This window comes from Colletes latitarsis, chromosome 8 (genome assembly GCF_051014445.1).
Source record: "Colletes latitarsis isolate SP2378_abdomen chromosome 8, iyColLati1, whole genome shotgun sequence".
Lineage (NCBI taxonomy): Eukaryota > Metazoa > Arthropoda > Insecta > Hymenoptera > Colletidae > Colletes > Colletes latitarsis.
Genome location: NC_135141.1, coordinates 4407237 through 4422472, shown reverse-complemented (window position 1 = coordinate 4422472; position 15236 = coordinate 4407237).

Genomic DNA, 15236 nt, shown 5'->3' with positions numbered 1-15236 from the left:
CGATCCACATTTTAGAGGATAGAACCAGTCAGGTCTGGGTTATGCCCGCATCTGGCTCAAGATTTTGCCTTCTTCGCATACTTGTTGGCCAGATCCTGGGTTTTTTCAGATTTGAGTCACGTAGTAATGTGGTACCACACAGTAACAGTCAATAAATCCTGGTTTCGATCAATATTTTAAAGGATGACACCGTTTAGGTCTGGGTTAGGTCTGGGTTATGCCCGCATCTGGCTCATGATTTTGCCTTCTTCGTATACTTGTTGGCCAGATCCTGGGATTTTTCGGATTTGAATCACGTAGTAATGTGGTACCAGACAGCAACAGTCAATAAAACCTGGTTTCGATCAATATTTTAAAGGATAAAACCGGTAATGCCTGGGTTAGGTCTGGGTCATGCCCGTATCTGGCTCATGATTTTGCCTTCTTCGCATACTTGTTGGCCAGATCCTGGGTTTTTTCAGATTTTAGTCACGTAGTAATGTGGTACCACACAGTAACAGTCAATAAATCCTGTTTCGATCAATATTTTAAAGGATGACACTGGTTAGGTCTGGGTTAGGTCTGGGTTATGCCCGCATCTGGCTCATGATTTTGCCTTCTTCGCATACTTGTGTGCCAGATCCTGGGTTAGGTCTGGGTTTGAATCACGTGGTAATGTGGAACCACAGAGTACCATTCAATTAAACCTGGTATCGATCAATATTTTAAAGGATGACACCGGTTAGGTCTGGGTTAGGTCTGGGTTATGCCCGCATCTGGCTCATGATTTTGCCTTTTTCGCATACTTGTTGGCCAGATCCTGGGTTAGGTCTGGGTTTGAATCACGTGGTAATGTGGAACCACACAGTACCATTCAATTAAACCTGGTATCGATCAATATTTTAGTGGATAACACCGGTTAGGTCTGGGTTGGGTCTGGGTTATGCCCGCATCTGGATCATGATTTTGCCTTCTTCGCGTACTTGTTTACCACATCCTGGGTTTTTTCGGGTCTGAATCACGTAGTAATGTGGTACCACCCAGTAACAGTGAATTAAACCCGAATTCGGTCAGTATTTTAGTCGGTAACACCGGATAGGTCTGTGTTAGGTCTGGGTTATGCCCGCATCTGGCTCATGATTTTGCCTTTTCCGGATTCGTGTTGGCCAGATCCTGGGTTTTTTCGGGTTTGAATCACGTAGTAATGTGATACCACACAGTAACAGTCAATTAAACCTGGTGTCGATCAATATTTTAGAGGATAAAACCGGTTAGGTCAGGGTTAGGTCTGCGTTATGCCCGCATCTGGCTCATGACTTTGCCTTCTTCGCATACCTGTTGGCCAGATCCTGGGTTACGTCTGGGTTTGAATCACGTAGTAATGTGGAACCACACAGTACCATTCAATTAAACCTGGTATCGATCAATATTTTAGAGGATAAAACCGGTCAGGTCTGTGTTAGGTCTGGGTTATGCCCGCATCTGGCTCATGATTTTGCCTTTTCCGCATTCTTGTTGCCCTGATCCTTGGTTTTTTAGGGTTTGAATCATGTAGTAATGTGGTACCACTCAGAAACAGTCACTTAAACTTGGTTTCGATCAATATTTTAGTGGATAACACCGATTAGGTCTGGGTTAGGTCTGGGTTATGCCCGCATCTGGCTCAAGATTTTGCCTTTTTCGCATACTTGTTGGCCAGATCCTGGGTTAGGTCTGGGTTTGAATCACGTAGTAATGTGGAACCACACAGTACCATTCAATTAAACCTGGTATCGATCAATATTTTAGTGGATAACACCGGTTAGGTCTGGGTTAGGTCTGGGTTATGCCCGCATCTGGATCATGATTATGCCTTCTTCGCGTACTTGTTTACCACATCCTGGGTTTTTTCGGTCTGAATCACGTAGTAATGTGGTACCACCCAGTAACAGTGAATTAAAACCGAATTCGGTCAGTATTTTAGTCGGTAACACCGGATAGGTCTGTGTTAGGTCTGGGTTATGCCCGCATCTGGCTCATGATTTTGCATCTTCCGGATTCGTGTTTGCCAGATCCTGGGTTTTTTCGGGTTTGAATCACGTAGTAATGTGATACCACACAGTAACAGTCAATTAAACCTGGCATCGATCAATATTTTACAGGATAAAATCGGTCAGGTCTGGGTTATGCCCGCATCTGGCTCATGATTTTGCCTTCTTCGCATACTTGTTGGCCAGATCCTGGGTTTTTTCGGATTTGAATCACGTAGTAATGTGGTACCAGACAGCAACAGTCAATAAAACCTGGTTTCGATCAATATTTTAAAGGATAAAACCGGTAATGCCTGGGTTAGGTCTGGGTCATGCCCGCATCTGGCTCAAGATTTTGCCTTCTTCGCATACTTGTTGGCCAGATCCTGGGTTTTTTCAGATTTGAGTCACGTAGTAATGTGGTACCACACAGTAACAGTCAATAAATCCTGGTTTCGATCAATATTTTAAAGGATGACACCGGTTAGGTCTGGGTTAGGTCTGGGTTATGCCCGCACCTGGCTCATGATTTTGCCTTCTTCGCATACCTGTTGGCCAGATCCTGGGTTTTTTTTGGATTTGAATCACGTAGTAATGTGGTACCAGACAGCAACAGTCAATAAAACCTGGTTTCGATCAATATTTTAAAGGATGACACCGGTTAGGTCTGGGTTAGGTCTGGATTATGCCCGCATCTGGCTCATGGTTTTGCCTTCTTCGCATACTTGTCGGCCAGATCCTGGGTTTTCTCGGTTAGAATCACGTAGTAATGTAATACCACACTGAACAGTCAATTAAACCTGGTATCGATCCACATTTTAGAGGATAGAACCGGTTAGGTCTGGGTTATGCCCGCATCTGGCTCATGATTTTGCCTTCTTCGCATACTTGTTGGCCAGATCCTGGGTTTTTTCAGATTTGAGTCACGTAGTAATGTGGTACCACACAGTAACAGTCAATAAATCCTGGTTTCGATCAATATTTTAAAGGATGACACCGGTTAGGTCTGGGTTAGGTCTGGGTTATGCCCGCATCTGGCTCATGATTTTGCCTTCTTCGCATACTTGTTGGCCAGATCCTGGGTTTTTTCGGATTTGAATCACGTAGTAATGTGGTACCAGACAGCAACAGTCAATAAAACCTGGTTTCGATCAATATTTTAAAGGATAAAACCGGTAATGCCTGGGTTAGGTCTGGGTCATGCCCGCATCTGGCTCATGATTTTGCCTTCTTCGCATACTTGTTGGCCAGATCCTGGGTTTTTTCAGATTTGAGTCACGTAGTAATGTGGTACCACACAGTAACAGTCAATAAATCCTGTTTCGATCAATATTTTAAAGGATGACACTGGTTAGGTCTGGGTTAGGTCTGGGTTATGCCCGCATCTGGCTCATGATTTTGCCTTCTTCGCATACTTGTGTGCCAGATCCTGGGTTAGGTCTGGGTTTGAATCACGTGGTAATGTGGAACCACAGAGTACCATTCAATTAAACCTGGTATCGATCAATATTTTAGTGGATAACACCGGTTAGGTCTGGGTTGGGTCTGGGTTATGCCCGATTCTGGATCATGATTTTGCCTTCTTCGCGTACTTGTTTACCACATCCTGGGTTTTTTCGGGTCTGAATCACGTAGTAATGTGGTACCACCCAGTAACAGTGAATTAAACCCGAATTCGGTCAGTATTTTAGTCGGTAACACCGGATAGGTCTGTGTTAGGTCTGGGTTATGCCCGCATCTGGCTCATGATTTTGCCTTTTCCGGATTCGTGTTGGCCAGATCCTGGGTTTTTTCGGGTTTGAATCACGTAGTAATGTGATACCACACAGTAACAGTCAATTAAACCTGGTATCGATCAATATTTTAGAGGATAAAACCGGTTAGGTCAGGGTTAGGTCTGGGTTATGCCCGCATCTGGCTCATGACTTTGCCTTCTTCGCATACTTGTTGGCCAGATCCTGGGTTTTTTCAGATTTGAGTCACGTAGTAATGTGGTACCACACAGTAACAGTCAATAAATCCTGTTTCGATCAATATTTTAAAGGATGACACTGGTTAGGTCTGGGTTAGGTCTGGGTTATGCCCGCATCTGGCTCATGATTTTGCCTTCTTCGCACACTTGTGTGCCAGATCCTGGGTTAGGTCTGGGTTTGAATCACGTAGTAATGTGGAACCACACAGTACCATTCAATTAAACCTGGTATCGATCAATATTTTAGAGGATAAAACCGGTCAGGTCTGTGTTAGGTCTGGGTTATGCCCGCATCTGGCTCATGATTTTGCCTTCTTCGCATACTTGTTGGCCAGATCCTGGCTTTTTTCGTGTTTGAATCACGTAGTAACGTGGTACCACACAGTAACAGTGAATTAAACCCGAATTCGGTCAGTATTTTAGTCGGTAACAACGGTTAGGTCTGGGTTATGTCTGGGTTATGCCCGCATCTGGCTAATGATTTTGCCTTTTCCGCAACCTTCTTGCCCAGATCCTTGGTTTTTTAGGGTTTGAATCACGTAGTAATGTGGTACCACTCAGAAACAGTCACTTAAACTTGGTTTCGATCAATATTTTAGTGGATAACACCGATTAGGTCTGGGTTAGGTCTGGGTTATGCCCGCACCTGGCTCAAGATTTTGCCTTTTTCGCATACTTGTTGGCCAGATCCTGGGTTAGGTCTGGGTTTGAATCACGTTGTAATGTGGAACCAGACAGTACCATTCAATTAAACCTGGTATCGATCAATATTTTAGTGGATAACACCGGATAGGTCTGGGTTAGGTCTGGGTTATGCCCGCATCTGGATCATGATTTTGCCTTCTTCGCGTACTTGTTTACCACATCCTGGGTTTTTTCGGGTCTGAATCACGTAGTAATGTGGTACCACCCAGTAACAGATAATTAAAACCGAATTCGGTCAGTATTTTTGTCGGTAACACCGGATAGGTCTGTGTTAGGTCTGGGTTATGCCCGCATCTGGCTCATGATTTTGCCTCCTCCGGATTCGTGTTGGCCAGATCCTAGGTTTTTTCGGGTTTGAATCACGTAGTAATGTGATACCACACAGTAACAGTCAATTAAACCTGGTATCGATCAATATTTTACAGGATAAAACCGGTCAGGTCTGGGTTATGCCCGCATCTGGCTCAAGATTTTGCCTTCTTCGCATACCTGTTGGCCAGATCCTGGGTTTTTTTCGGATTTGAATCACGTAGTAATGTGGTACCAGACAGCAACAGTCAATAAAACCTGGTTTCGATCAATATTTTAAAGGATGACACCGGTTAGGTCTGGGTTAGGTCTGGGTTATGCCCGCATCTGGCTCATGGTTTTGCCTTCTTCGCATACTTCTTGGCCATATCCTGGGTTTTTTTTCGGGTTTGAATCACGTAGTAATGTGGTACCACACAGTAACAGTCAATTAAACCTGGATACGGTCAGTATTTTAGTCGGTAACACCGGTTAGGTCCTGGTTAGGTCTGGGTTATGCCCGCATCTGGCTCATGATTTTGCCTTCTTCGCATACTTGTCGGCCAGATCCTGGGTTTTCTCGGTTTGAATCACGTAGTAATGTGATACCACACTGAACAGTCAATTAAACCTGGTTTCGATCCACATTTTAGAGGATAGAACCGGTTAGGTCTGGGTTATGCCCGCATCTGGCTCATGATTTTGCCTTCTTCGCATACTTGTTGGCCAGATCCTGGGTTTTTTCAGATTTGAGTCACGTAGTAATGTGGTACCACACTGTAACAGTAAATAAATCCTGTTTCGATCAATATTTTAAAGGATGACACTGGTTAGGTCTGGGTTAGGTGTGGGTTATGCCCGCATCTGGCTCATGATTTTGCCTTTTCCGCATTCGTGTTGGCCAGATCCTGGGTTTTTTCGGGTTTGAATCACGTAGTAATGTGGTACCACACAGTAACAGTCATTTAAACCTGGTATCGATCAATATTTTAGAGGATAAAACCGGTCAGGTCTGGGTTAGGTCTGGGTTATGCCCGCATCTGGCTCATGATTTTGCCTTCTTCGCATACTTGTTGGCCGGATCCTGGGTTTTTTCGGGATTGAATCACGTAGTAATGTGGCATCTCACAGTGACAGTCAATTGATCCTGGATTCGGTCAGTATTTTAGTCGGTAACCCCGGTTAGGTCTGGGTTAGGTCTGGGTTATGCCCGCATCTGGATCATGATATTGCCTTCTTCGCGTACTTGTTTACCACATCCTGGGTTTTTTCGGGTCTGAATCACGTAGTAATGTGGTACCACCCAGTAACAGTGAATTAAAACCGAATTCGGTCAGTATTTTAGTCGGTAACACCGGATAGGTCTGGGTTAGGTCTGGGTTTGAATCACGTGGTAATGTGGAACCACAGAGTACCATTCAATTAAACCTGGTATCGATCAATATTTTAGTGGATAACACCGGTTAGGTCTGGGTTGGGTCTGGGTTATGCCCGCATCTGGATCATGATTTTGCCTTCTTCGCGTACTTGTTTACCACATCCTGGGTTTTTTCGGGTCTGAATCACGTAGTAATGTGGTACCACCCAGTAACAGTGAATTAAACCCGAATTCGGACAGTATTTTAGTCGGTAACACCGCATAGGTCTGTGTTAGGTCTGGGTTATGCCCGCATCTGGCTCATGATTTTGCCTTTTCCGGATTCGTGTTGGCCAGATCCTGGGTTTTTTCGGGTTTGAATCACGTAGTAATGTGATACCACACAGTAACAGTCAATTAAACCTGGTGTCGATCAATATTTTAGAGGATAAAACCGGTTACGTCAGGGTTAGGTCTGGGTTATGCCCGCATCTGGCTCATGACTTTGCCTTCTTCGCATACCTGTTGGCCAGATCCTGGGTTAGGTCTGGGTTTGAATCACGTAGTAATGTGGAACCACACAGTACCATTCAATTAAACCTGGTATCGATCAATATTTTAGAGGATAAAACCGGTCAGGTCTGTGTTAGGTCTGGGTTATGCCCGCATCTGGCTCATGATTTTGCCTTCTTCGCATACTTGTTGGCCAGATCCTGGCTTTTTTCGTGTTTGAATCACGTAGTAACGTGGTACCACACAGTAACAGTGAATTAAACCCGAATTCGGTCAGTATTTTAGTCGGTAACACCGGTTAGGTCTGTGTTATGTCTGGGTTATGCCCGCATCTGGCTAATGATTTTGCCTTTTCCGCAACCTTCTTGCCCAGATCCTTGGTTTTTTAGGGTTTGAATCACGTAGTAATGTAGTACCACTCAGAAACAGTCACTTAAACTTTGTTTCGATCAATATTTTAGTCGGTAACACCGGTTAGGTCTGGGTTAGGTCTGGGTTATGCCCGCATCTGGCTCATGATTTTGCCTTTTCCGCATTCTTGTTGCCCTGATCCTTGGTTTTTTAGGGTTTGAATCATGAAGTAATGTGGTACCACTCAGAAACAGTCACTTAAACTTGGTTTCGATCAATATTTTAGTGGATAACACCGATTAGGTCTGGGTTAGGTCTGGGTTATGCCCGCATCTGGCTCAAGATTTTGCCTTTTTCGCATACTTGTTGGCCAGATCCTGGGTTAGGTCTGGGTTTGAATCACGTAGTAATGTGGAACCACACAGTACCATTCAATTAAACCTGGTATCGATCAATATTTTAGTGGATAACACCGGTTAGGTCTGGGTTAGGTCTGGGTTATGCCCGCATCTGGATCATGATTATGCCTTCTTCGCGTACTTGTTTACCACATCCTGGGTTTTTTCGGGTCTGAATCACGTAGTAATGTGGTACCACCCAGTAACAGTGAATTAAAACCGAATTCGGTCAGTACTTTAGTCGGTAACACCGGATAGGTCTGTGTTAGGTCTGGGTTATGCCCGCATCTGGCTCATGATTTTGCCTCTTCCGGATTCGTGTTGGCCAGATCCTGGGTTTTTTCGGGTTTGAATCACGTAGTAATGTGATACCACACAGTAACAGTCAATTAAACCCGGCATCCATCAATATTTTACAGGATAAAACCGGTCAGGTCTGGGTTATGCCCGCATCTGGCTCATGATTTTGCCTTCTTCGCATACTTGTTGGCCTTATCCTGGGTTTTTTTCGGGTTTGAATCACGTAGTAATGTGGTACCACACAGTAACAGTCAATTAAACCTGGATACGGTCAGTATTTTAGTCGGTAACACCGGTTAGGTCTTGGTTAGGTCTGGGTTATGCCGCATCTGGCTCATGATTTTGCCTTCTTCGCATACTTGTCGGCCAGATCCTGGGTTTTCTCGGTTAGAATCACGTAGTAATGTGATACCACACTGAACAGTCAATTAAACCTGGTTTCGATCCACATTTTAGAGGATAGAACCGGTTAGGTCTGGGTTATGCCCGCATCTGGCTCATGATTTTGCCTTCTTCGCATACTTGTTGGCCAGATCCTGGGTTTTTTCAGATTTGAGTCACGTAGTAATGTGGTACCACACAGTAACAGTCAATAAATCCTGTTTCGATCAATATTTTAAAGGATGACACTGGTTAGGTCTGGGTTAGGTCTGGGTTATGCCCGCATCTGGCTCATGATTTTGCCTCCTTCGCATACTTGTGTGCCAGATCCTGGGTTAGGTCTGGGTTGGGTCTGGGTTATGCCCGCATCTGGATCATGATTTTGCCTTCTTCGCGTACTTGTTTACCACATCCTGGGTTTTTTCGGGTCTGAATCACGTAGTAATGTGGTACCACCCAGTAACAGTGAATTAAACCCGAATTCGGTCAGTATTTTAGTCGGTAACACCGGATAGGTCTGTGTTAGGTCTGGGTTATGCCCGCATCTGGCTCATGATTTTGCATTTTCCGGATTCGTGTTGGCCAGATCCTGGGTTTTTTCGGGTTTGAATCACGTAGTAATGTGATACCACACAGTAACAGTCAATTAAACCTGGTATCGATCAATATTTTAGAGGATAAAACCGGTTAGGTCAGGGTTAGGTCTGGGTTATGCCCGCATCTGGCTCATGACTTTGCCTTCTTCGCATACCTGTTGGCCAGATCCTGGGTTAGGTCTGGGTTTGAATCACGTAGTAATGTGGAACCACACAGTACCATTCAATTAAACCTGGTATCGATCAATATTTTAGAGGATAAAACCGGTCAGGTCTGTGTTAGGTCTGGGTTATGCCCGCATCTGGCTCATGATTTTGCCTTCTTCGCATACTTGTTGGCCAGATCCTGGCTTTTTTCGTGTTTGAATCACGTAGTAACGTGGTACCACACAGTAACAGTGAATTAAACCCGAATTCGGTCAGTATTTTAGTCGGTAACACCGGTTAGGTCTGGGTTATGTCTGGGTTATGCCCGCATCTGGCTAATGATTTTGCCTTTTCCGCAACCTTCTTGCCCAGATCCTTGGTTTCTTAGGGTTTGAATCACGTAGTAATGTGGTACCACTCAGAAACAGTCACTTAAACTTGGTTTCGATCAATATTTTAGTGGATAACACCGATTAGGTCTGGGTTAGGTCTGGGTTATGCCCGCATCTGGCTCAAGATTTTGCCTTTTTCGCATACTTGTTGGCCAGATCCTGGGTTTTCTCGGTTTGAATCACGTAGTAATGTGATACCACACTGAACAGTCAATTAAACCTGGTTTCGATCCACATTTTAGAGGATAGAACCGGTTAGGTCTGGGTTATGCCCGCATCTGGCTCATGATTTTGCCTTCTTCGCATACTTGTTGGCCAGATCCTGGGTTTTTTCAGATTTGAGTCACGTAGTAATGTGGTACCACACTGTAACAGTAAATAAATCCTGTTTCGATCAATATTTTAAAGGATGACACTGGTTAGGTCTGGGTTAGGTGTGGGTTATGCCCGCATCTGGCTCATGATTTTGCCTTTTCCGCATTCGTGTTGGCCAGATCCTGGGTTTTTTCGGGTTTGAATCACGTAGTAATGTGGTACCACACAGTAACAGTCATTTAAACCTGGTATCGATCAATATTTTAGAGGATAAAACCGGTCAGGTCTGGGTTAGGTCTGGGTTATGCCCGCATCTGGCTCATGATTTTGCCTTCTTCGCATACTTGTTGGCCGGATCCTGGGTTTTTTCGGGTTTGAATCACGTAGTAATGTGGCATCTCACAGTGACAGTCAATTGATCCTGGATTCGGTCAGTATTTTAGTCGGTAACCCCGGTTACGTCTGGGTTAGGTCTGGGTTATGCCCGCATCTGGATCATGATTTTGCCTTCTTCGCGTACTTGTTTACCACATCCTGGGTTTTTTCGGATCTGAATCACGTAGTAATGTGGTACCACCAAGTAACAGTGAATTAAACCCGAATTCGGTCAGTATTTTAGTTGGTAACTCCGGATAGGTCTGTGTTAGGTCTGGGTTATGCCCGCATTTGGCTCATGATTTTGCCTTTTCCGCAACCTTCTTGCCCAGATCCTTGGTTTTTTAGGGTTTGAATCACGTAGTAATGTGGTACCACTCAGAAACAGTCACTTAAACTTGGTTTCGATGAATATTTTAGTGGATAACACCGATTAGGTCTGGGTTAGGTCTGGGTTATGCCCGCATCTGGCTCATGATTTTGCCTTTTTCGCATACTTGTTGGCCAGATCCTGGGTTAGGTCTGGGTTTGAATCACGTAGTAATGTGGAACCACACAGTACCATTCAATTAAACCTGGTATCGATCAATATTTTAGTGGATATCACCGGTTAGGTCTGGGTTAGGTCTGGGTTATGCCCGCATCTGGATCATGATTTTGCCTTCTTCGCGTACTTGTTTACCACATCCTGGGTTTTTTCGGGTCTGAATCACGTAGTAATGTGGTACCACCCAGTAACAGTGAATTAAAACCGAATTCGGTCATTATTTTAGTCGGTAACACCGGATAGGTCTGTGTTAGGTCTGGGTTATGCCCGCATCTGGCTCATGATTTTGCCTCTTCCGGATTCGTGTTGGCCAGATCCTGGGTTTTTTCGGGTTTGAATCACGTAGTAATGTGATACCACACAGTAACAGTCAATTAAACCTGGTATCGATCAATATTTTACAGGATAAAACCGGTCAGGTCTGGGTTATGCCCGCATCTGGCTCAAGATTTTGCCTTCTTCGCATACTTGTTGGCCAGATCCTGGGTTTTTTCAGATTTGAGTCACGTAGTAATGTGGTACCACACAGTAACAGTCAATAAATCCTGGTTTCGATCAATATTTTAAAGGATGACACCGGTTAGGTCAGGGTTAGGTCTGGGTTATGCCCGCACCTGGCTCAAGATTTTGCCTTCTTCGCATACTTGTTGGCCAGATCCTGGGTTTTTTCAGATTTGAGTCACGTAGTAATGTGGTACCACACAGTAACAGTCAATAAATCCTGGTTTCGATCAATATTTTAAAGGATGACACCGGTTAGGTCTGGGTTAGGTCTGGGTTATGCCCGCATCTGGATCATGATTTTGCCTTCTTCGCGTACTTGTTTACCACATCCTGGGTTTTTTCGGGTCTGAATCACGTAGTAATGTGGTACCACCCAGTAACAGTGAATTAAAACCGAATTCGGTCATTATTTTAGTCGGTAACACCGGATAGGTCTGTGTTAGGTCTGGGTTATGCCCGCATCTGGCTCATGATTTTGCCTCTTCCGGATTCGTGTTGGCCAGATCCTGGGTTTTTTCGGGTTTGAATCACGTAGTAATGTGATACCACACAGTAACAGTCAATTAAACCTGGTATCGATCAATATTTTACAGGATAAAACCGGTCAGGTCTGGGTTATGCCCGCATCTGGCTCAAGATTTTGCCTTCTTCGCATACTTGTTGGCCAGATCCTGGGTTTTTTCAGATTTGAGTCACGTAGTAATGTGGTACCACACAGTAACAGTCAATAAATCCTGGTTTCGATCAATATTTTAAAGGATGACACCGGTTAGGTCAGGGTTAGGTCTGGGTTATGCCCGCACCTGGCTCAAGATTTTGCCTTCTTCGCATACTTGTTGGCCAGATCCTGGGTTTTTTCAGATTTGAGTCACGTAGTAATGTGGTACCACACAGTAACAGTCAATAAATCCTGGTTTCGATCAATATTTTGAAGGATGACACCGGTTAGGTCTGGGTTAGGTGTGGGTTATGCCGCATCTGGCTCATGATTTTGCCTTTTCCGCATTCGTGTTGGCCAGATCCTGGGTTTTTTCGGGTTTGAATCACGTAGTAATGTGGTACCACACAGTAACAGTCATTTAAACCTGGTATCGATCAATATTTTAGAGGATAAAACCGGTCAGGTCTGGGTTAGGTCTGGGTTATGCCCGCATCTGGCTCATGATTTTGCCTTCTTCGCATACTTGTTGGCCGGATCCTGGGTTTTTTCGGGTTTGAATCACGTAGTAATGTGGCATCTCACAGTGACAGTCAATTGATCCTGGATTCGGTCAGTATTTTAGTCGGTAACCCCGGTTAGGTCTGGGTTAGGTCTGGGTTATGCCCGCATCTGGATCATGATTTTGCCTTCTTCGCGTACTTGTTTACCACATCCTGGGTTTTTTCGGATCTGAATCACGTAGTAATGTGGTACCACCCAGTAACAGTGAATTAAACCCGAATTCGGTCAGTATTTTAGTTGGTAACTCCGGATAGGTCTGTGTTAGGTCTGGGTTATACCCGCATTTGGCTCATGATTTTGCCTTTTCCGCAACCTTCTTGCCCAGATCCTTGGTTTTTTAGGGTTTGAATCACGTAGTAATGTGGTACCACTCAGAAACAGTCACTTAAACTTGGTTTCGATGAATATTTTAGTGGATAACACCGATTAGGTCTGGGTTAGGTCTGGGTTATGCCCGCATCTGGCTCATGATTTTGCCTTTTTCGCATACTTGTTGGCCAGATCCTGGGTTAGGTCTGGGTTTGAATCACGTAGTAATGTGGAACCACACAGTACCATTCAATTAAACCTGGTATCGATCAATATTTTAGTGGATATCACCGGTTAGGTCTGGGTTAGGTCTGGGTTATGCCCGCATCTGGATCATGATTTTGCCTTCTTCGCGTACTTGTTTACCACATCCTGGGTTTTTTCGGGTCTGAATCACGTAGTAATGTGGTACCACCCAGTAACAGTGAATTAAAACCGAATTCGGTCATTATTTTAGTCGGTAACACCGGATAGGTCTGTGTTAGGTCTGGGTTATGCCCGCATCTGGCTCATGATTTTGCCTCTTCCGGATTCGTGTTGGCCAGATCCTGGGTTTTTCGGGTTTGAATCACGTAGTAATGTGATACCACACAGTAACAGTCAATTAAACCTGGTATCGATCAATATTTTACAGGATAAAACCGGTCAGGTCTGGGTTATGCCCGCATCTGGCTCAAGATTTTGCCTTCTTCGCATACTTGTTGGCCAGATCCTGGGTTTTTTCAGATTTGAGTCACGTAGTAATGTGGTACCACACAGTAACAGTCAATAAATCCTGGTTTCGATCAATATTTTAAAGGATGACACCGGTTAGGTCAGGGTTAGGTCTGGGTTATGCCCGCACCTGGCTCAAGATTTTGCCTTCTTCGCATACTTGTTGGCCAGATCCTGGGTTTTCTCAGATTTGAGTCACGTAGTAATGTGGTACCACACAGTAACAGTCAATAAATCCTGGTTTCGATCAATATTTTAAAGGATGACACCGGTTAGGTCTGGGTTAGGTCTGGGTTATGCCCGCACCTGGCTCATGATTTTGCCTTCTTCGCATACCTGTTGGCCAGATCCTGGGTTTTTTCGGATTTGAATCACGTAGTAATGTGGTACCAGACAGCAACAGTCAATAAAACCTGGTTTCGATCAATATTTTAAAGGATGACACCGGTTAGGTCTGGGTTAGGTCTGGGTTATGCCCGCATCTGGCTCATGGTTTTGCTTTCTTCGCATACTTGTTGGCCAGATCCTGGGTTTTTTCGGGTTTGAATCACGTAGTAATGTGGTACCACACAGTAACAGTCATTTAAACCTGGTATCGATCAATATTTTAGAGGATAAAACCGGTCAGGTCTGGGTTAGGTCTGGGTTATGCCCGCATCTGGCTCATGATTTTGCCTTCTTCGCATACTTGTTGGCCGGATCCTGGGTTTTTTCGGGTTTGAATCACGTAGTAATGTGGCATCTCACAGTGACAGTCAATTGATCCTGGATTCGGTCAGTATTTTAGTCGGTAACCCCGGTTAGGTCTGGGTTAGGTCTGGGTTATGCCCGCATCTGGATCATGATTTTGCCTTCTTCGCATACCTGTTGGCCAGATCCTGGGTTAGGTCTGGGTTTGAATCACGTAGTAATGTGGAACCACACAGTACCATTCAATTAAACCTGGTATCGATCAATATTTTAGCGGATAAAACCGGTCAGGTCTGTGTTAGGTCTGGGTTATGCCCGCATCTGGCTCATGATTTTGCCTTCTTCGCATACTTGTTGGCCAGATCCTGGCTTTTTTCGTGTTTGAATCACGTAGTAACGTGGTACCACACAGTAACAGTGAATTAAACCCGAATTCGGTCAGTATTTTAGTCGGTAACACCGGTTAGGTCTGGGTTATGTCTGGGTTTGCCCGCATCTGGCTAATGATTTTGCCTTTTCCGCAACCTTCTTGCCCAGATCCTTGGTTTTTTAGGGTTTGAATCACGTAGTAATGTGGTACCACTCAGAAACAGTCACTTAAACTTGGTTTCGATCAATATTTTAGTGGATAACACCGATTAGGTCTGGGTTAGGTCTGGGTTATGCCCGCATCTGGCTCAAGATTTTGCCTTTTTCGCATACTTGTTGGCCAGATCCTGGGTTTTCTCGGTTTGAATCACGTAGTAATGTGATACCACACTGAACAGTCAATTAAACCTGGTTCGATCCACATTTTAGAGGATAGAACCGGTTAGGTCTGGGTTATGCCCGCATCTGGCTCATGATTTTGCCTTCTTCGCATACTTGTTGGCCAGATCCTGGGTTTTTTCAGATTTGAATCACGTAGTAATGTGGTACCACACAGTAACAGTCATTTAAACCTGGTATCGATCAATATTTTAGAGGATAAAACCGGTCAGGTCTGGGTTAGGTCTGGGTTATGCCCGCATCTGGCTCATGATTTTGCCTTTTTCGCATACTTGTTGGCCAGATCCTGGGTTAGGTCTGGGTTTGAATCACGTAGTAATGTGGAATCACACAGTACCATTCAATTAAACCTGGTATCGATCAATATTTTAGTGGATAACACCGGTTAGGTCTGGGTTAGGTCT